This window comes from Cygnus atratus, chromosome 1 (genome assembly GCF_013377495.2).
Source record: "Cygnus atratus isolate AKBS03 ecotype Queensland, Australia chromosome 1, CAtr_DNAZoo_HiC_assembly, whole genome shotgun sequence".
NCBI lineage: Eukaryota > Metazoa > Chordata > Aves > Anseriformes > Anatidae > Cygnus > Cygnus atratus.
In genome coordinates, this window is record NC_066362.1 from 114,715,206 (window position 1) to 114,738,351 (window position 23,146).

A 23,146-nucleotide genomic window follows, 5' to 3' on the forward strand; every position below is an offset into this window, starting at 1 on the left:
TTTACTCATCAAAAAAACCCTCAATTTCTCAAAATTAAGTAGCAGTCAGACCACTATTATGGAGCTGAGGAAAATATATATTTTTAAACTCATTAACTCCCTTTGTAATTACCAAAAAATCAGCGTTCTTCTCTTCTATAGAAGCATATTCTGAGATGTGGTAGGAAGATTGTAATTGCTTTTATCCACTAGGGACTAACTTTTGAATATAATAAATATGCACTGAACTGCGATAGCTATGGTTTCTTCAGATGGGTATTTCTTTTCCTCTGCATCACCTTTGCATTCACCTCTAGCTGAAACCTTCATACGGGCCTCTACCTCTGTCACCACGCAGAGCTCACAGGACCCAGTGCCCAGGGAGGGCCTGAGGAACAGGGCCGGGTGTTCGGGCGCATGCTCCAAGCAGCCCCCCTTGCACCAAACCTGCCAGTTGTGGCTTCCAAAAGCAGAACAACAAATCACGGCTGCCAGTGTGTTTCTGTGAAAGCCTGACAGCTCAGCCTCTTTTTCTGAGGATTAATTATCTCCCTCCTGCCCAATAAAGGAGCTCAGTTTCTTTGTCCTTTGCTCAGACAGGGGACTCACACATCCTACCTTACAGCCGCACTGACATTCACAGGACTGCTTTCTGTCCTTGATCCCCCTTCACTTGCACAAATCCATTTGTTGTTTCAGTGGACAAACTTCTAGGGACAAGAAATACTTTTGCTACCCAAATAAATACAAACAACTATAAGAATAAGGTGGAGATAAAAGTGTTGTAGGCCTCAAATTAAGCCTATATCACAGTTGAAACAACATGAGCAGACACGAATGACAGAAAAGGCTGAATACAGGTAGGTGAAGGATAAGAATACTCAGGAGTTTGAGCTCTCCCTTCACAAGGCACAGAGGACCCACGTGGAACACCAGCTTGCTCCCTGGCACAGACCAGCAGCAGCATGTGGTTACAGGAACCAGCAACGGGGAGTTCCAAAGCCACAGCTTTGTTGGGTTCCCTACCCATGGTTCCTGTTTGCAAAGGAGCAGGTTCAGCCTTGCCTTCCCCACTGCAAACTGTGAAGCACAGAGACTTTAGAGCCTCCTGCCGTAATGTATATGAGCTCAGACTTGGCCTCTGGACACTGTCCTTCTGCTGTCCCACAGGGCTTCAGGCTCTGAGCACCTTACCTCTTCTCATCATACACCTTGCAATGCTGTCTAGATCTCTACACAGTTTGAAGCTCTCCCTTCTCCCTCCCTCACCTTACCCACCAAAAAAAACTCTTCCTATCCCCTTCCTTCCCTTCTCCCCCAAGCATCAATTTATGTACTTTTTAACACACACAAAAAGCCAAGAACAAAAAGCTCCATCCTCATCTGATATCACGAAAAAACAGGGCAAGCATCTCCCATGACTCAGGTCCCATAGTGAGTTGAGCCTTATTCTCTGTGCTTTCCATTCGCCCTTGCAATGATAAAAAGCTGCTTTCTAGAACCCCCTATGCAACAAGGTTGTAAAAAAACATTGCCAAGATGAAAGAGAAACCTTTGAGTCATACAACAGATCTAGGAAGAAAGGAAAGGTACAAAAGGAAGCTTCCTGAATATGTACAGCTGAAAGCATGAACTAGTATAAAGCAGATCATTACTCTAGTATACTAGGATTCACGTTATTATGCCAAAAAGCTCTACAGACATACTGAGGCAACAGGGACTTCAATGAGAGTCTCCCAAATTAACTACCTATCATAACATAGTGATGCCTGGCTTCATGCCTTTCAACTGCAGTTGCAACCCAAACTATGGTCCACCTCTCTTTTCTGGAATACACGAACACCAGTATATTTTGATACTACCCCACAGCAAACCACCTAATGGGAAGAGAAGTGTAGAGCCAGCTGGAGATGTACGACCTTCTAGATGGTGAAGACACCAGGCTTTCCTGTTTAAATTGAGTTCTACCTAGAGTCTGGTCTGCTTGAATGACACTTTTTCCACTAAGATCCTCCTCAAGGGATATCAGAATCAGCTTTTCTTAACAAAAAGGATTTTGTCGAGGACTTCCCCTGTCCTTAGATCACGGCAGAAAGTGGTCTAACAGCATGTCATGCACTCACCTCTTCGTTTTCAAGAGACTGACTTTATGCATTCAGGGTGTGATTCCCAAGTCAGGGCCAAAATCCCAAATAACAGCCCCAGAGAAAACCCCAGGGAATTCCTTTATGCTTTCAGTTTTAGAAAGTAATACAGTTTATAAAAATAATAAATAAAGACTTCTGATGGACAAAGCAATCATGCAAGCAAAAACCAGAGCTTGCATTTTATGCATCTCATTCCTGTGGTCTGGAAAAAAAGCAAATGATCAACCAGCATTTCAGTGCACTCAAATCCTACCATGCAATTCATCCAGTCCAGCACACACTGCAGCAACAACATCTGGGTTCCTCCAAGGCTGTACATTTCAATACCCCACCTAGTCTTCTTTGTCAGGTTAAACAAAATCTGTGTGTCAAAGACTTACATTTGGTATTTTAACTCCATACTACTAAGCCTCCAGGAGACTGAACTACATGTTATAATGGAGATGCCTCTAAAGACCAGAACTGAAAATATGCAAGCAGTTTTAAACCCGTTCTTTCAAGACAACTTTCAGCAAATTCTTTAATTCTGCAGCACCAATGAAGTGAGACCATGAAGGGCTGCCATTCAAAAATGATGGAGACAAACACCCTTAATGTGCAGGTTTAGCATAAGCCACTTCTTGGCAAAACCACATGTAAAGATTTCATGCCAACAGATATTTATATGGACAGAGCTGCCCTATGATCTTATCTACAGAATCACTGCGAGTAGATTACATAGATAAACGACTATTTGAAGCCACAGTGCAATGTAATTATATTCCAGTTGTATTGAAAGATTCCTGGTCCTTTCAGGAATCATGTTTATGATATTCTTAAGATATTGGAGGGCTCCTCAAAACTTTCTCCAAGAATTACTTTAGATGACAGTAGGTTACTAAGGATAATTTTTAGCCTAATACAAACAGAAATCTAAAGCCATAAATCTTCTGCATAGGATTACCGTGTGATTAATTAGAAGAAAATAGCATCAGTACACTTGGACAGCAGAACAAGTGCCAGGTATTCCATACACAGTAGCTTTTAAGCAATTGCAAACTATGTATAAATATAGATATCGATATCAGAAGGAACTGTATTCTCAGCACACAAGATTTATAGATACAGGAGCAGAACAGTTTTCTTCAGCTCTACAGCGGCCTGCATGTTAAGGCTTTGAATATTAATCAGTCCAACAGTTTCTCAGGTGATGCAATTCCATTTCCTTGCATGTGCCCTTGCATCTGCCACACTGACGTGCACCCGTGGGCTATTTTCAGATGAGTTCTCAGGCCACTCTGTGGCCCATACCCCTGTGCTCGCGTAGGCTCTGTCCTTCTGGAAGCTTCAGCAGAGGCACATCAGCAATGCAGCTCGGGTCGCCAGGCTGCTCCCTCCCTCAATTACCAGGGAGCTCCAGGGAGGCTGGTGTTTAGTATGGAGGTGACTCTCTTTCTCAGAGTCTTTGCATTTAAAGATGTCTTTCTATAAATAGGATCGCCGGCTCACTCTTAAACCTTACTCCCTGCCTTCTAAGTAAAAATAGCTTAAACAGGGATGCTGGGAAGACTTGTTAATCTCTGTCACCCTCTCTGTCCATCCATTTGCCTTTCTTTCTTTCATCTGGGTACATCATAATATCTGTTGCCCACTTCACTACGATAAATGCCCACTGATGAACCTCAGTTTCTCTTTCTGATGAGTAATCCAATACTCTAACAGAAAAAAAAATACTTGAGATAATAAAAATGTGAATGGCAAAATAAAAAGAAAAGCAATGGCAATTGAAGCCCACAGTACATGAGGAATCTGTGGCTTGTTCTTAAAGAGGTTCTCTTCAGTGCTCCAAAACATTGTGCTGCGATAGGCTCTTATAAAAATCTCTCTCATTTTATGTTATTTCATTTTTGAAAATATCAGTTGTTTGATGAAATGCATTTAAGAGAAAGACAAAGATTGAGAAGATGGAGTTTCTTTTGTATAATAAAATTGTTTGAAATTTTAATTTCATTGATTTCAAAACAGGTTAAAAGAAAGGAAGTGCTGTTTAAAATGGATTGTGAAATATCTCAAGCTATATTATGAAACAAGTGATTTAATGGCATACACCTACACATTCACCTTGAAATAATTGAGTATTCTGATCTACAGACCTGTATTGCTTAAATTGATTTTTTTTAGTACTTTTAGTTTCAGCAACTCAAAAGAAATAACTAAAAAAAATCAAATAATTGTACCTTAGAATAATTAAGTCGAATGTAACATGTTTTTTCTTCCTTCTCCAGTCCTTAAAGTGAAAGCTGGAATTAGTGCATTCCCCAATGGAAATCTGAAAGATCCCTAGACTGACAGACCAAGATATGGCATGTTCCAATTAAAATCAAAGTCTAAATGAGTAGTACATTTGAAAAGGCCTCGATTCGACACATTAACTAGAGCAAACTTTAAGGGGAAAGAGCGCTATCCGTTTTACTCCTCAGTTCATTACCCGCAACCTCTCTCCTCCTCTTCCTCCTCCCCCCCCCCCCCCAAGATGTTCGGTTTCATATCTTTTTGCTTGTTATCTTTTCAATGTTTATTGAATAGGTAAAGGAGATTATTTTCACTCCCCAGTCACCACTGCCCCTGAGAAAACGGCATATTCATGAAGACACTCATCCAGACAGAGAGACAAAAAGTTGGGGTCCAACCTGAGCTCAGCTGCTGCTGTAATCAGAGCCTTGCACAGCTCATGTGCTAAAGGAACTTTACGGATAAGCTGCTCATTAAAACCCACAAGATTTTCCCAAATAATCTCATTTAATGGCATATTACATGACAAAAGTTTACTCAAGAACAAAAAATCAAAACCAACTCAAACTTCTCTGGATGCAGCATCACTGAGGAGACACCCCTGAAATCAGCAAAAAGAACAGTACAGAGCTGCAAGCTACTTCGCAGGGTTTATGGTTTTGTTTTTATCATTTGCAGAAATCAACCTAACTTTAAACTGTTCCCAAAACGACCTTCATTGTCACAGACATCTGTTATTCAGCCCTTGTGGAAAGAAAATGCAGTGTCCACTAGTCAAAAAGTTTAGTGACCACTTATTATTTAAAAAAAAAAAAAAAAAAAAAGGCAAAATGCCTCCTTCGGGTACTGTGCGTTTCCACTGCTTGTCAGAAATGTCGCCAGACTCGTGTGGTTTGCTGCCCACTAGTGTCGTGTGGCACCAGCTCAGCCGTGCCAGCAGCATCCCGCACCGAGCCCCCCTAGGGCCTGGGGTCATCCCTCCTGAGCACAACACAGGGTGAAGGCTTTCTTTTGAAATGGGAATAGAGATCTCCAGTGTGCTGTGATAGCTAAGAAGTCCGAGATTTCTCTATTAGGCACTGGGTGATGAATTAATAGCTATTTGTATCTGATAAGTAACACTAGATAAGGAACACCATCAGCTGTACTGTGCTTTCCACAAACATACAGTCAGCTCAATGCTTCCTGCACGTGCAGTGACACTACTAAGGAAAGGATTTGGTTATGCAGTTCCACATAAGCTATACACATACTACAGTGTTTCTACAAAGATTTTAGAAATGATTTGTTCTCTTCCTTAAATGTTTTATGCCCAGCAGCGAGTCACCATTTTCTTTGGAGAGCATCACTGGCACCACCAGCACACTTGATGCTGCTCCTCCTCCAGCCTAACCCCTGCTCTCAGCTCAGTGTGCTGCTCTTCTCAGTATTCTGGTGTGTTACTAAAACGCATGGTTGTAGACACAGGGGGGGAAAGAGACGTGTGTGTACTCTAGACTTACAGGTTCAAATGGGAAGTCATATTAACGGGAATTTATTTTTAGCGTCAACTGTACTGCATCGTGTGTCTCCTGATGCTCCGTTCATTTCAGCAGAACTCTGGACACCAGGCACATAAGAAATGCAGCCAGAAAGCAGACTGCAAATCAGTTCAGCATATCTATACCACGGATTAAATGCTACTGGATTATATTAATTTCTGAAAAGAGCACCCCTAATTCTGAACTAACTTTATCACACAAATTACAATAACCAGGATTTTGAAGGAGGTTGTTCTCTTTTCTGTGTCTCCCCTCCCTGCAATCAGCAAAATGCCCCCTTACTGATTATGACCAGGCTATAACAGACTTTCTTCATCAGCACAGTTAAATGTACATGCTTGTTTATGGAATACTTCGGTATAGTAACATAGAAGGCAGTGCAGGTACAGTAATCTTGAAAATAATTTCAAGTATTGCTCAGGATTGTAACTGAGCATGACTCAGGTTTTCACAGTGGTGAATGCAGCTGCATAGCTCCCACTGATGTCTGTATAGTCCCGTGCGCTTATTAAGGCTGAACTGCATTTACTAGGGCTGCAGTACATTTGTGGTTAACAGTACCTGTTACCTGATTTTTTAAGAAACTCCCAGCACTGAGAGTTTAAAGCCTTTATAAATTCAAAGAACTTTAACAGGGTATTTGGGAAGGTTTTGTTTCAGGTTTCAGAAATACTAATTGGATGTAACAGCATGTCAGTATTTTATTGTCCCCAGAAGGAAGCTGTTTTACAAACACAAAGCCTACCCAGTGGCACCACTCATATCTAATTTGACAAAACGTATTTGTGCTGAGTGACTGCAGGGAAATATGGGGGACAATCTTGCTATTGTTATTCAGATAATTTCCATTATCTTCAGTAGAAATTTAGCCCAAGATGACAACTACAGGGTTAAAAAATGAATTAACACTTTATGGGTTTAAGCTATCTACACCCTTACCCCCCAAAAAAAAGAAAAAAACGTTACAGAATATAAATATGAACAATCTTACACATTTTAAGGTTCAAGTTAGAATGAGATGTAACACAGTCGAAAACCACTCATACATGTACTCGTTTTTTAAGTTAACGTACTATGGTTCCATAAGGAGTTCAGAAAAAGCAATGGCAAAAGCTAAATAAGCTTCAGTAGCTTCAGCGTCTCCCCCCACCTCAAGATATAGTCATAGAGGAACACTACCTCTCACACAATGGAATTAGATATAGTTATAGATAGAATAATGAAAATAAATGTATACGTGACATTTCTATTTATATATGCAGTCATTTCCTTCAAAGAGATACATATCTGATATGACGGTGCATTAAAATCTGAAGTCCTTTAAAAATATTATTCTCTGACTCTTGGCTCTGATACAATAGTCTCAAATAAAACTGAACAACTTCGGTTTTATTATTAGTACCACTGAATATGAAGATAGGTGTCAGTTCCAAAATTTTCCTTTTAAAAGGTCCTAAATGCATACCAATTTTGACATCAGGCATGATGTCAAAAATAAAAACACTTAAGTTTGCAAAGAATCATTGAAGCATCCATTAAGTATTTCTACAATGCTTTTATCTTAAAATACCAGCATACATACAATATTTTATTTTAGTAACCTGGACGCACAAGTGCATAAACATTGCTGCATGACAGTACAGAATCTATGCAGATGCATGTGTCACTTACATTTTACACTATTAAAAACAAAAACATTTGGAATACAATTTCCTGTTTGACTGTGGTCCAAAAAACACATGGATACTGAAAGTGAAATTGCTACTGACTTCACATATCAAGGAGTAAAACAAAGCAATTTCCATATTATTTCAACCTCGTAAAGTAAAAATTATCTGGTTCCTTCAAAATCCTTTGGGGTAGAAGGGAACTACCTAACTTGGAGCATATGTAGCATCAGTACAGCAGACATAAAAATATATATCTTCCTTTTAAAAAAGGTAAGATTTCTGTATAGAAAGAAAGTCCCTTTCTATGCAAATCTAGGATTAACTGAACAGCGCTGGTAAAAAAAAAAAAAAGAAAAGAAAAAAGATACTTTCAGACTGATTCTGTCTCACTGATAGCGAATATCTCCTTCCAAGAGATCTGCCTGAATAGAACAGAGAAAGGCACAGTGCTGCCTGACACAAATAAATAAATAAATAAATAAGCAAGCTCTTAACGTTAAAACTTGTTGCAGTTGTCTTACTGCTAGACAAAATGAAAAAATGTAAAGTTTAAGGTTTGGAGATTTTCAATCATTTTGCATTCTGCGGTACTTGGAACATGAAAACATCTCAAGATAGCCCAAAACATATGCTTAAGATTCACCTCCTGATTTATGACCTATCCACCTAGTTGCACTGGACTGGCCATGCCTGTCAATGCATTTTCTCATCCAGCATATACTTAAGCAGACGTGAAGACACACTCATCCAGCATTCATCCCTCATCCTCTGGTAGAGGTTCAATTATTTGTATCTTCCAGGAAAGCCTTACGCTCTGCCCTCTGCTTCTCTCCCATTCATTCAATGCAAGAATCATTTTCCCACTCTACCTGCTTTGCTTATGTTGGAAATTGTGTGTTTAATCTTTCTGTTTTAACTGTCAGGATGTAATGTATTACAGGCAACACTACATTCTCAAATCCGAGAAGCAGGCAATGTAGTGGAATAGCTAGAATCACACACTACAGCAGAATTTGTTTTCCATCCTTAAAACTGCACTGATAATATACATCTTAATAAAAGTTATGCAATTTAAACACGTTTTTACATGACTCTTTTCAATCACATATACCAAGTGCTCCAAAATACCCCCATCCACTACTTAAAATAATAATAATATTCGAGAATCTACACAAAAAAAGAAGGTCAGAGAGTTTGCAGAATGAAGAGAAAAAACAGAATAGGTTTACCCTTATTACATCTCCACTCTAATTTCTCCTTCCTAACTTTATAATCGACTGTCTCGAATATTTTTGGATGATGTAATGCTTATCCGTGCATATTTTTACATAAGTGACTGAGGGGAGGGGGATTAAAAAGCAAACTACCGGGGAGCAGGTAGATTTTTAGTGAAATGATGGAGAGGAAATAATCTGAAAGTATTTGAAAAAATAATAAGGAAATAAAAAAAAAAAGAAAAAAATGAAATTGTTAGGTGAAAGCGCGGGGCGATTAAGAAGCAAAGGTAAAAGCAGGAAAGGTCTCAGCGCGAAAGCTGGGGATGAAAGCCTTTCAGACAGTCTCCGCGCACTCAGCCGGGCTCAGGCGGCACTTAGCAAAAATTCCGCACTCGGGCGGCTCGGGAGGCGAGGGAAAGCGCCTCCACCCCCAGCCTGCCGGCCCCGTCTTCCCCCGCCCGGCGGGGACCGGCGGCTCCCGGGGCGCCTTCGCCCTTCTCCCGGCGGCCGCGTCCGGCACAAAGGGCGCCGCGGCGACCCTCGCCCCTCTCCCGGCAAGCCGAGGGGACCCCCCCCCCGCGCCGCGCTCACCGTGCGAGATGCTGTGGAGCAAGGCGACGGCCAACATCCACATGCCCCCGCCGCTGCCCCTCGCCCGCCGCGCCCACGGCCGGGCCGGAGCCGCCAGGCAGCGCGCACCGGGTCCGGCCGCCTGGGCCGGGGGCTGCTGGCAGCCTGCGGGGCCGCCGGTCCGCGCAGCGAGCGCTCAGCCCCGCCTGCAGCCCCGCGGCTCCGCCGACGCTCGCCTGCCGGCTCTCGGGCGGGGGAAGAGGCGGCCGGCGGCGGGGGCGGGCGGCGGGGGCGCGGCGCCCAGGTGCGTCCTCGGCGCGGGGAGACGCCCGCGGGGCCGCGCCGGCAGGGCCACAGGTGAGGAGCGGGGCCTCCGGCGCCGGCACCCGAGCATCCCCGGCCCAGGCGGCCGGCCCGCAGCCCGCAGCCCCCAGCGCCGAGACCCCAGCCCCGGCCAGCCGGCTCCTCACGCAGCGCCCGGCGGCCCGGCGGCAGGCGGGCACATCTCCTCTCCTCGCCTCTCCCCTCCTCTCCTCTCCACTCCCCTTCTCTCCTCTCTTCTCCTCTCCCCTCCTCGCCTCTCGGATCGCGCCGGTCCCGCTGCTCGGCCCCCTGCCTCCCGCAGTCTTAAAGCAGCACCGAGTCTCCGCGGTGGAAAAAAAAAAACCAAGACCAATAGAAGGACGCAGAGGAATAGCCTGCCTTTCAATAGTTGGCTGAACTGCGGCCGTTTGGCATCAGCTGAGTTGTATATGACTAATGTGTTGACAAGTCGGGGGGGGGGGGGGACCGGAGGAGGGGGCCCTGCTGGAAGGTCACAGCCCAGGCGGGCGAGCACGTCCAAGAACTGACTAGGAGTCTTTGCACAACTGCAGGGGGGGGAAAAAACTTCTGCCTTTCCCAGTACTTACACAGCCCCAGATATAGTTTGGCCTTTCATGTGGTTCTTTTTTCCTGTGGTAAAAAGTTCCCCCCCCCCGGTAGAGAAAGAATAAATTACAGTCTCTCTAACTAAAAGCAATTTCTGCATCTTTTCTTTCTTTCATGATGTGAAGGTTGGTCTAAAAAGGCAAAAAAAAAAGTGAAAAAATATTAAAGGAAGACAGCTAAAAAAAAATCAATACTGTGAAATACATAACAGCATTAGGGCTACTCTGAATTTAAGCTATAAAATGAAAAGCAAACACAATAAAGCTATACAGACTCTCAACCTGCAAAATCCCCATGTGGTACCAAGCAGGATCACTTCACATTTGGGGGTCTTCATATGACATTATTAATTTAAAAAAAAAAAAAAGTTATATAGAGGCAGAGATGGCCTCAGCCTTGTTTCACCACAATGAAACTCAAGAAAGGATGACCCCTCTCTAAAGACAGTGGGATGAACATAAGCAAAAAGCTCAGCAAGACAGCCAGACAGGAAGGAGAATCTGTCTGGAGATGTTTCTAGAGACATACAGAACTGACCAAAATGTGCTTGCAAAGCTTTGTATAAGGCCCTTCACTCTAATTCTTGAGAAAACCAAAGTCACAACTGAAACATGGTGAATTCCATCACAGACATGCCCTGCATCGCATTTTGGCTGGGATATCAGCCAGAAGACACCGAAGCCCTGAAGTGAAAGTAGGAGAGATGAAACTAATGCTGGGCAAGGACAAGCTGCTCACAGTTGCCCTTAAGGCTAAGATGTATCCAGGGAAGTCATTCAGTGCAAAGGAATATCTGATGCTATTAAAATGAATAAAAGAAAAGAAAGAAAGAAATACAAACATCTTCAGGGAAGAAAGAGGAAGTTTGCTTTTAGTGGGAGGGAAGTTCTGTTAAAAATGACAATTATTTTATCTCTTCGCTTAGAAGAGAGCTAGTGACTAGCAGAAATGCATAATTGTTCATCTGAGAGTATTTTGGAGAAGCTCATGCCAGATCTATTCATGCAGCTCTTTCAGAACTGCTTTGTTTTCCATTTTGAAGCCCAACATACTTTGGGCTTAAGAGAAACAATGCTGTACCACACAGAATAAACATACCATCTTATTTTACCTTTCTACCTTCTTTACTCATCTACATAACTCTGGAAGTCCTTGACAAGTTTCAGTTTCATGTAAAGAAATCTCAAGCGAATTTCTGTAAGTTTCAGTGCATTTCAAGCAACAACAGCATCAAACTAGAAGAGTCTAATTTGTGCTTCTGTGACTCTTAAAGGCAAGGGACCAACTTTCATTAAGTATATAACTTCTTTTTAACCATCAGCCAGCCAACTACTCGGTATATTCAGACAGCTCTGAGCTGGGTTTAAGGAAGACAGGACACACTGTGGCATGAAAGCAGGGTTCACTGGCTCTGCTGCTCAGGGAATAACTTGACTGAAACCAAAATTAAACAATCTGTCAAAGTGGAGAAACAAGACTATATGATAACTTGTACATTTCAGAGTACATGAAAATCGGTCAGAATGCTATCGTTCAAGTCTGAAAAATCAAGCATGACCAGGCTTCAATAGCAAACAAGGCTACTTAAGGTCATCAGCCAAGGAGAATCCTGTTTTGTGGTTTTCCATTTGATTAAAACAAAGTGTTCTAGATTAGGTGGATGGAAATTATAGAATTCTTCCTAAAACAAACTCAAGCATTTTCCAGCAAGAGAGCTGAATTTGAAATTGCACATAATTTTATCTTTTCTGGAAAATAATAAATCCTGTGCAACTATTACTGTAGCTGTGATTAATGATCCAAAAGCTTACACTGGGCTTAAATTAAGTTCTTAAACAGCGTTTAGATCTTATACTGTTTGACTGTAACAAGCTGATCATCCTTACTCTCTAGCTTTCTGCAGCTATCACGCAGACTATGAGTAAGACCTCTTGAAATTAACAGAGATACGGCAACAGTATACACTTAGGGTGATTGTCAGCTGGTGTAACTCAAACAACTAACAGTCCAGATTACAATATACTGCAGAAAGCACAAGCAAAAGACTCCTATATTAGGACCTCAACAAAACCCCAAAACATTTGAGCTGAGCATCTGATTCAATGGAGCACTGAGAACACCAGCATACTTTCTGACAGTCCTGGATGCAGACATTCAAGATATTCTGTGTCCTGAGCCACCAACATAAAGTACATAGAGAAATACCACTAGCACAATCAGACTGACAATGATCAGCCCAGCCTTCTACCTTTCAGCTGAGCAAACCTGGAAAGGGCTAAATGGCAAGATCTGTAAATGCAATGTGTGTACATCATGCTCTCATATTTTGTGAGAGGACACACAAGAAATGACCCCTGTGGTCCAAAAAGTGAAGAGAAAGCATGGTGTGAGAGATAGTTCTCAACAGCCAGAAGACCTGGGGGGAGGGGCTGGGAGATAAAATTGAGCATATGTGAAACAAGAATCTAGATGACTGATCAGTCCAGTTTCTGGAAGAGATGATACCTTGGCTCACTCCTCTCTCAGTTTCTAAGTCATTCTGTGTATCTTTATTAAAGAGCCCTTTCCCTGACTGTAGTCTTCTTGAATACGTTCTTTCGGCATAGTTAATAGAAACAAAAATGTCAGTCACCTAGTTTGTAGACTAGATGAAGATAACTGATGGGGGCTATCATCCAAGTAAACCAACTGTAGCTATAAATTTAGTTATAATTTTCATTTTAATAAGATCTGTTTTTTTTTTTAGTTCTACTGAGGAGGGAGTTATAGTCCCAGTTAGCTTAAAAACAAAACAAACAAACCAAAAAAAAAAGCTGAAGCATATCACCCCAAGAGAGCACCAGTAAAGAAACAAAGCCTGGAACATTTCAGTAAGTAATTATTTTTTTCCCCTTTTAATAAAAACACATAAAGAGGAATCATGTAAAGAACTTGTGAATATCTAGATAAAATAAATACTAGTCCAAAGTATTCAGATCCGAGCCTTCTTTCTAAATCAAATCTGTTTTAAAGCTGAATATAACACATTTGAATGACTCTTCACAAATTTTTGTGGAAGTCCAGACCTTTGTCACTGTAGCCATAATGAAGTAAGATGCATTCTAAGAGTGATAAAGGGGCCAAGGGTTAGGAATAGAAGAGAAGCAGGAGTGGGAAAGCTTTTCAGTAGTTTCTATCGGTCTGGAAGTGGGAGAATCAAAAGCCTCGCGAGAACAGGTTTTCCTCACAAGACTTCAAGCTCGATTTGATACTGGAAAGATTCAGATAAATGTTGAATGCTTGTCAAAACCAATCGCTAAACCTTCTGATATTCACTGGCTACCAAGCTTAATGCTTATATCTATAAGCTCACAGTCAGCCATTTTTATCAGAACAAGCTGCAAAAATTAAATATTTTCCATTGAACTTTTAATAATTTAAAAGCAATTTCTAGTTCTGTAGGTACTATTATGAAGATACTAGTTAAAATCCTGTTCATTAGTATGAATACTGGGAATACTCAAGATGGACAAAGAAATCTAAACAGTCGCATACAATTATTTTTAAGAGCATCTATACTACTGACATCTATCTTGTCCACCTCCCAGAATACAAGGCAATAAGTACAATTTGCTTCCTAAGCTGTGAGAATCCATTAACTATTCTAAATTGATAATGTGCAAAACTATTGTTATCTAGCAAAAAATACCCTTTCTCACCTGATCTGTCTTTACAATATGCATACAATCAACCGTTCACTCTTGATATGCAGCAGCTTGCAAAACAGCGTAGATGACTTATTAGACTGTTTCTGCCTACCAAGCTTGAAAGCACAAAATGGATATTTTTTCCCTTCCCTCTTTACTGCTGCAGCTCTCGTTCTTAGGGTTCCAGCAACATCTGGAAGACACAAGCAAGCCAGCCTGCTTTCTGAGGTGGTTCTGCGAGCACAGAATCAGTGGGAAGAAAAAGAATTTCCTCTGGGTGTTTGGTCAAAAGACTGAATACCTAAGTGGATTCTCAAATGTCTATTATTTTCCAATGCGTTCAAGAACTTAGAGTGTGATTACTTTCTCTTCTCTGCCCGGGTGAATGTTACTTATACACACATAAATGCAATGATTTAACTTTTTTTTTTTTTTTAAACTCATCTACCAAATTGAAACTGGCCAGTATGTTCGAACATTATCATAGGGAAGCAGGAGAGAAGCTGACAGAGGCTTTTCTTAGAAAAACATGGTAGAGTAAGTCATGGAAAAATCCAATCCAGTCTGTGGGTAGGATTTTAAGAGTGTGTGACTGATGTTTTCTTGAGGAAAATACCAGATTTTCCTCTTTAAAAGAGCAACATCAACACATAGGGCTATTATTATCATTTGTGTGTGTGCCTGCAGACTTCTTTTTGCATTGCACCTTGCAAACAAACAAAGGTAAGATTCTTGCCTATTTACAGGATTAGCAGTCAACTAAAAGAAAAACACATTCTTTTTCAGAAGGAAAAGGCCAGGAAAAAATATATATATTATTTTCATATCTTCATACAGAAGAGTTTGTTCCTATGATAGAAAAGAAGGGGGGTAGGAGGGATTAGGGACACATAAAATAGCTAAAGATAAAAGCTGGGAACACAGCATATAAAATATCAGAAGACAACTGGGTGAAAAACTGGGCTTGCAGAAGGGCAGAAAGGTTTCTCTTGGTACTAATTGGTTCTCATAAGGGAAAGTAGTATAACATGACATACAAGCATTCTGGCACTGCAGATATCCATTTAAAAGTCTCCAAATAAAGATGAACTAAATCCTTTGTATGTCTGATGTATGTATAAAGACATTAAAGATCACAGCACAAAATGATTTTAATGCCAAGATATGATGGAGTGAATTACATATATTGAAATCATAGACATAGCTATGCCATACAGTATATATCACAATATTATAGCATGAAATGGCTGAGTCAAGAGCGCTATTTCACCTTCAAATCTGGTTTTTGATTATTTGGATTAAGAGTCTGAGCCTTTTTTGAGAGACATAGGACTACTCTAGGTTTGAATATGGGCATGTATGTATACAGGGCTGCTTCTTATTAAAAAAGAATGGGGGGGAAGGAAATACGAAGAAGTATTGCAGCTTCTATGAGGCCTTTTTTTTTTAAATGAATAAATTAACTTTTGTTTCAGAGATCTGCAGATTTATTTTTTTTAATAATTCTTACAGTGCAATTCATTAAGTACTGTAATTATGTGAAAAGAAGGTTGCACCTGGTCCTGAGCCAAATACTGCTTGTTCTGTTACCTGCCCAGGATGCCAGTGGCTTGCACAGAATAGCAACCACATAAACAAAAGAAGAATTGAATTATTGGGAGCCAATACCCCCCTGGCCAGAGTCAGTACGCAGAAGGAAACAGGAAGAGCAAAGCTCGCCATGCCTCAGAAAATGCAGTGTCCTCTGGACTCTCATCTTCCTCCTTGTGCAGCTCCTACCTATTTCAGAGTGCTGAAGAAGAGGCAATATCTCTGCCTGCAGACTGCTGGGAGCACATACAGTCACACCTCTTCCCAACCCCAGTGCAGCCGTGGGGGCTGAGGGGGGGAGAAGAAATGTAGAGCAGCTGTGGAGCAAGGAGGCAGGGTTGCCAAGCAACAGCCTACCAGGGAGGGTGTTAAAACGAGGAAAGGAAACAGATATAAATTGCATTTGCTCGCATGGGGCAACGGTAGCCCTTCCATCTGCTCTTCTTCCTGCTTCCATTGAGTTATTGGTGTGCATTTCATGGGAGGGGTTGGCCACAAGCGTTTCTTGCGTCATGAGCTCCAGACTGCTCCTCGAGAAGGTTGTATCAGGGACAGCCTGTGAGGAACGCTTTCTTCGCCAACTTGTTGTCATGGATAACATCGCAAGAACAAAAGCAGACTATCATAGGTTCTCCAGATGGTCTGCCCCAAGAGTCAGGAGCATGAGCTAAAACCAGACTTTCCCCATTCACACATCTGTGCTGGCAATGTTCATTCCAGCACACCATCGTTTGTCTTAGAGAGAAAGATGAACGATGTATGGGGGAATTCTTTTTATTTATTTCCCTTCACACCATATAGACTTTCCCAGTGACAAGCAGAGCTCAGCCTCTGAAGATCTTTCTGCTTCTTATTTCCATAAAAAAAAAATTCTTGTTCCCATTTTGTGGCAAAGACTGTTCTGTGAGGTCATAAACACTTGACAGCATGGCATTGGAGGAGGTCTTCACAAACCACCAGGTGGAAGGTATTTTGGTGAGGAGGGACAAAATTGGAGAGGGGATGGAAAATACGAAAATAAAAACCCTCTGACAGCTCACCAGAACAGACCACATATAGTGGAGAGACTTTCACAGAGGCTGACCTTATGGATCCCAACTCTCTCTCAACACAGATGACCTACTGCTGAACCAGCTGTTCACAGTTGGGCATGTTACAATTCTCACCAATTCTGGAAAGGGACTCCAGGTGCAAAGCATCTGCCTCTCCCCTGGTGCAACTGGTTGTTTGCAGGTGTGGTCACCAGAACTAATTGGGAAACCTTCTCCTTTGTTAACTTTTTTGCTCTTTCACACCTTATATACACTATCACAGACCAACAGAAGACTATGTGCTTGCACACCACTTTAGAAAATGCACTGTGAAGTCAAAATTATTTGTAATAACCTATCATTGTTTGCTTTTACAGACAAAAGAAAAATCTATAGAGGTAGCAGCATTTGTTTTTACCTTTGAATACTGAACATAAGTTTCACTAATGCAAAATGTTTCCAGATAAGCAGAAGATGCGGACTTTCGTCATATCTTTCAAGTCATGAAGTAATCCATAGAAGCTCAAAAATATAGAGCAGACCTCTCTTGTTCATGTTCTCACTTTCTGCCAGAGATCTTGGTCCCTGTTAGCAGTCAAAAGGGAGAAGTACGTACATTTAAGGTTATTCCTCTCAACTTACTGTTGTTTTCCAAAGTGAACAGAAATTGCACACCTGAAGTCCTTGTTTCTCTCTTTTCATTGACTATACAAAGAAGCTAAAATGACTCACACCATTAACACCTTAAATTAAGGCAAGCTTACGAATTACCATAGCAGCAAAGCATTGCCAAGTTTTGAAGCAACAGTAAGTCCATGGGCAGGATCTGAAGGAGGCTAATGGAGATCTTGTCTTTTTGGCAGGAAATTCTTATACAAGAGCAGAAAAATACTTGTCTGAGAATTTGTCTAACAAGTGGAAATTGATATACTGGTTGGAGCTGAAAAGTGACTGCAAGTACTTCATGAGAGAAGTTGGGTAGGGCACCACTATGAAGGACGTCAATGACAGAGGAAAGCAACATCTGACAGATGCAATGGTGTATCTTGTCTACTGAAGGGTTTCACAGTAAAATAAAAATCTAGGTAAATATGAGTGACAGCAGTATTCTGGACTGATGTCAGAGGAGAAAAAAAGACACCATTATCGCATCAGCACTGGCAACACCACATCTGGAGTACTGTGTACCAGACCTGGGCTCCCCAGTCTAAGAAAGACATGGATGTAGCAGAGAGTCTAGTGAAGGGTTACAAAGTTGGTTAAGGGATTTGACAAACAAGAAAGTCCACTGATGGTGGTCTAACACTGGAGCAGGTTGCCCAGAGAAGCTGTGAAGTCTCCATCCTTGGAGACATTGAAAGCCTGACAGGACGTATTCCCGTGCAACCTGCCATAGTATCTACCTCTGCTTTGGGCAGGGCGGGATGGACAATATTTCTCAGAGTCCCTCTCAGATTCTGTGGCAAAACAGTTGGCTTTGTTCTCCACAGAGAAGCTGATTCAGGTCCAGCTCACATTGGTGCTGTGGTACTTTTGCTCAGCTTTCCTTGGGTGATTTTATTTTGATTAAGTACATCCACCTGTCAACAGCCGTCTCTTCACCACCACTACTTATTTTTAGATAACGGTGGCTTGTCTAGAAATCCTACATTTACTAACAGTTACCACAGTTGGGTTTTTCCTCTGAGTTTAAGTGTTTATAAAGTGACTGCTACTAAGTAATCACTGTAAATATCTTTACAGGATACAAAAGGGAAAAAAAAAAGAGAGCATGCCCACCTTGCCTGGAAAAGCCTGCAGTTTAGAGGAGTGGGAAGAAGCTGAATATGCTTTTTCTCCTACTGCTCTGGAACACTTTTTCCAAAGCTACTAAGAAGTAACAAATAAAAAGATCCCCACCTAGCATCCTGGGATACAGGAACAGCACACAGGACGCAGTCATATGGTGGGGAGGACTCAGTTGTTTGGCAGAAGGCATAGAGCAGTGATGTTTGCCTCTACATCTCCTGTTTTGCAGAGCAAATAAGGATGCCCATTTTCTTACATGATGGTTTATACATGGTTATCACATCCTCACCGCTTCATCTCTTTGTTTAACATACTATTTTCTCTCTCTCCCCACCTCAGATTTCTCTCACACAGGATATCTTCCTTCTTCTGTTGTATAAACCTGGATCCTGTCTGTTTCTAATAACTCTTTCTGTGAAATGATAGGACTAGAACACCATGGGCTTTAAGCATTTTTTAGCTCAACGTTAATCTAGAAGTCTTAAAAAGGTACACCTGTCTTGCATAACATCTCCTGCCTTTCTTACACAGCAATGTTGAGAGAATTACTTCTTACTATTTTGGTCTATATACCTTTGCCTGAAAGCTTAGATTTAAAAAAAGGGGGGGGGGGGGGGGGGGAACAACCAAAAGTTATACTTAGTTGGCTATAAGTCAATAAATGGGTTGAGATTTTCTACCAAAATAGCATTATTTAAAATAAAATTAACTGAAGAAAATACTAGATGTTGAGGAAGGAAAATAATCCTAAGAGGCAAGGTATACATCAATACTCCATATAATATAAAACAAGTATTTTATTTCATTCAAGTGAATATTGTATTTTTTTCCTGGTCTGTGAATCACCACCTAGTTATGTTGCTAAGCTGTTTCAAGGCTGATTCACTAAACTTTACTAATTTTTATGGTTAGATGTAAGTTAAGGGCTGATCAAAGAGTTAATTGACATAACATCTCCTTTTCCAAAATCACAGAATTCAGTACACTTGAAACATCCTGCTGTATAAGCTAAAAATTTCAACTACTGTTCCTTGACTAGTTAATTCAAATTACAGTAAGAAAATAAACATTTGAAAATAAGAAAACAGCAGCAATATGAACTTCTCTCTCCATATGAAGTTCAGGCTTTTTGTCAGTTGAGAACTCAGAAAGAATTAGCATGTTAACATTTGTCATTAATTCAAGTTCTGTTTTTCAAATAATTTTAAATTCACATGCTGAGATCTTCATCAGGTATCTTCAGCACCGTAAGTACAGGTTTTCATTTCTGAACTCAGACCATAAACCTCTGCACTCAGTATGGTTTCCAGAAGTGACCAGCAGCTGCTTCAGGTCATGACCGATGGTCATTGGCAAAGCTTTGTGGGAAAATGGCAAAATGCCTACATGTATACATCCAGCTGAAGGGTTACAAACCTTTCACATAAGGAAGGAACGGATTCACCCAAACAAGCTTTACAAGACACTGGGGGAGGGGGGGGATATAGCATTTGTCTTCAACAGTTAATATTAAAAGAGGGCTTTTAGTCAAGGAGCTCAAGGAGTGGATGCTTCTAAATCATGTAACAGAAATTTCCTCTATGACTCGGAAACTTGCCCTAATCATTTCTTTTACCAAACATACTTCTGTAAAGGCAGCAGATATTTTTAAAAAGTCATTTCTAAACCCGGTGTGTCGGAAGACGTATTTATATACGGATTCCGAGGAAACTGTTAAATGCAACCCACCAGAAATAACGCTCGCAGCTCTTACACACAGCCTTCTAAAAGCACACGAGAGCCCAAACCGCGTTAAGCGCGGACCTCCCGACCACCACCCGCGTTAGTTTCCCTTCCCAGGCAGCGACCGGCGGCACGGAGTTGGCTGCCGGTTCAGAAGAACCAAAATGATAACCTGCCAAAACGAGAGGGAGCGGTCGGCTCCTCCGTGCCTCCCCCGGGAAAGGTCAGCCTGCCGCCGGCACAACCGCGGGGGACCCCGGGGGACCCTCGCCCCTCTCCCCGCGGCGGGGAACCGAAGCGAAGGGGACCGGCGGCGCGCTCACCGTGCGAGATGCTGTGGAGCAAGGCGACGGCCAACATCCACATGCCCCCGCCGGAGCCGCCAGGCAGCGCGCACCGGGTCCGGCCGCCTGGGCCGGGGGCTGCCGGCAGCCTGCGGGGCTGCCGGTTCGCGCAGCGAGCGCTCGGCCCCGCCTGCAGCCCTCCGCGGTCTTAAAGCGGGAGAGAAAGCCCGGAGAGCAAAAGAAACGCCGCCCAGGTGCGCTGTAACAGGTAAATTTGTTCGCGGCGCCGGCTGTGTGCGCACAACGTGCATGCTTCGTCGTCGTCGAAGCGTTCTAGATGACATGCTGGAGGGGCCGCTGGGGAAAAGTATTAGATTGGGTTGTTCGTAGGACAGTGCTTACCCGTTTTTAAGGACGTTTGATCGGTCATACAAAACTGTATTTTCAAAGGAAGGATCCCGAATATTAACCTTCCTCACTTGCAGTATCCTTGCTGAGTCATAAATCTTTCAGTGAATGGAATAGCTTGATTTCCCACTTATATGTGAGTAAAGGAGAGAGTGTGTTAGAGCTCTCCAGAATGTAATATTTTCTCCTAGACAGGTGACAGCACTAGTTTGGCTTGTGGCCTGGACCACAGATCCTAGACACAGGTCCTGCAGACATTTAGCTCCTTATCCACCCGGGAGAAATGAAACTTCTCTTTAGGCATTCACACAGCTGAGCAGCAAGTTAAGGTAAAAGAATATTAAAAGTGGTTTTCCCTAGAACAGGACAGTAGTCACACTGGCAGCAAAACAGGAACAGGCCTTTAAGATGGGCTCACAGGTGAAATGGGGATAGGACTTGGGAACATCCTGATCCTGAAGAGGCTGTATGGAAGAATACCTGAAGTGGTTATATGTGCAGCTGAACAACAGACTGTGATAAAGGCATAATACTCAACAGGAAGAACAACAACAAAAAGAAGGAAGATGTACCACCTGGAAGAAAAAAAAAAAAGAAAAAAAAAGAAAAAAAAAGACAAGACAGTGGATGTAAAGTTCCTGAAGCATTTGAAGTATGAAATTAGTTATTGCTTAACTTTTGGACTGGCAAGATATTTACAGACTTGCCTAAATAATTTATACATATATATACATGATTTATATGTATTCACTATACATGTAATAGGCATAACTGTCAGGATTTGGGTAGCAGGCGGCTGCAGGATGCCCTGTGTGGGAGAAGGACAGGAGTGCCCTGTGCAGACCACAGCTGGGTCCAGCACCGCCCACCAGTAATGCAGCAAGAGCAGCATCTGGCACCAGGAAGGTTTAAGAAAGGGTGGTAGCCACTGGGGCAGGGCACACACACACAAAAAGAGATGCACGAGGTTGCACAAAAGGAGACACAAGAGGAGGTCTGTCTGTGAAGGGACCGTGGCTGGTGGGTAAATCACACTAGGAAAGGGGCACCCCCTGGGGGTCTGGAGCCCACAGAGGAATCCAGAGAGGTGTCTGGAGTGAAGATGAGCCTTGGGAAGGAGAGGAAAGGTGTTTCCCTAAGTATTTGTTTAATTAATTGTCTTCTTTGTTTCCCAATACCCAAACCAGTAATTAAAAGTTTATGTTCATTGGCAATAAAATTAAGTGGAATTCCCTGAGTTGAGACCACTTGTGACAATGTATTAGTAGCCCTGAAAACAAATATAACTCTTGAAAATACCTGCTAAAGGATTGTTGGAAAAAGAAGAAAGGGAAAAAAAATCAAATTTCAAATTAAGGCCAACTGCAAAAATACTGAATTAATTATTTGTAAGATTCTAAACATGGACTTGGCTTCCTTTTGCTTCTTACCTAATTGAAATATATGGAAACAACAGCAAGTCTTCTATAGAACAGTACTATTTTCTCTATTATAGGATGGATAGCAGGAATCCTCTATCCAGAAACATCTTTCCTTGGAATTTTATATATAATTTCCTTAAGAAGTAATGATCAATAGCGAGACAAATACTCTCCTCTTGATTTGAATCTATCAAAACAGCTTGGTAAACCAGCAGAGGAGAAAAATATCAGATAGTCTTGCTATTGGTTCTTAAATTAAACACTTCAGCTGTTGATTTCCTAAACCTGTAGCTTGGAGGTTATACTGTAAATGTTGTCATGAAAATAAGTAGTGAATGTCTAGGAATGTATTTTAATGCTAAAACATGAAGATCGAGAACACTGTTTAATGCTTTGCTCCCACCATTTTTCTTGGGGGATGCTAAATGCTTTTTTGGGGATGCTAAATGCACCTAATGCTCCTTGGTGGTGCACGTCTCACTCTGCAATGAGTGCTATTGAAAGCCTCATGTTGATTGAGTAACACTGAAATATACAGAATCCAGTTGCCCGGGAAGTGTTTTGGGCTTCCCCAGGGTGGATAGATGATAGCTGAATCTCTGTTACAAAGAGATGTGATCCAGACTCTTCCTCATGACTTCCCTTATCTGCTTCTATTGCCCCTCACAACTATGTCTCAACACTGGACAATCTTTCATGCCTTTGTCTTCCACAGCATCAATGAGAGTTCAAACTTCGTAGTTAATGCCTGTATCAAAGAAGAACTGAAACACAGGGCAGTCAAGGGCTAACCCATTAAGGGACTCAGGTATTGAACTTGTCAGCATTGCAAAAGTCAAATTTTAAGTGAACTGATATATATCAGAACTCACAACCCTGTATAGTATCCAG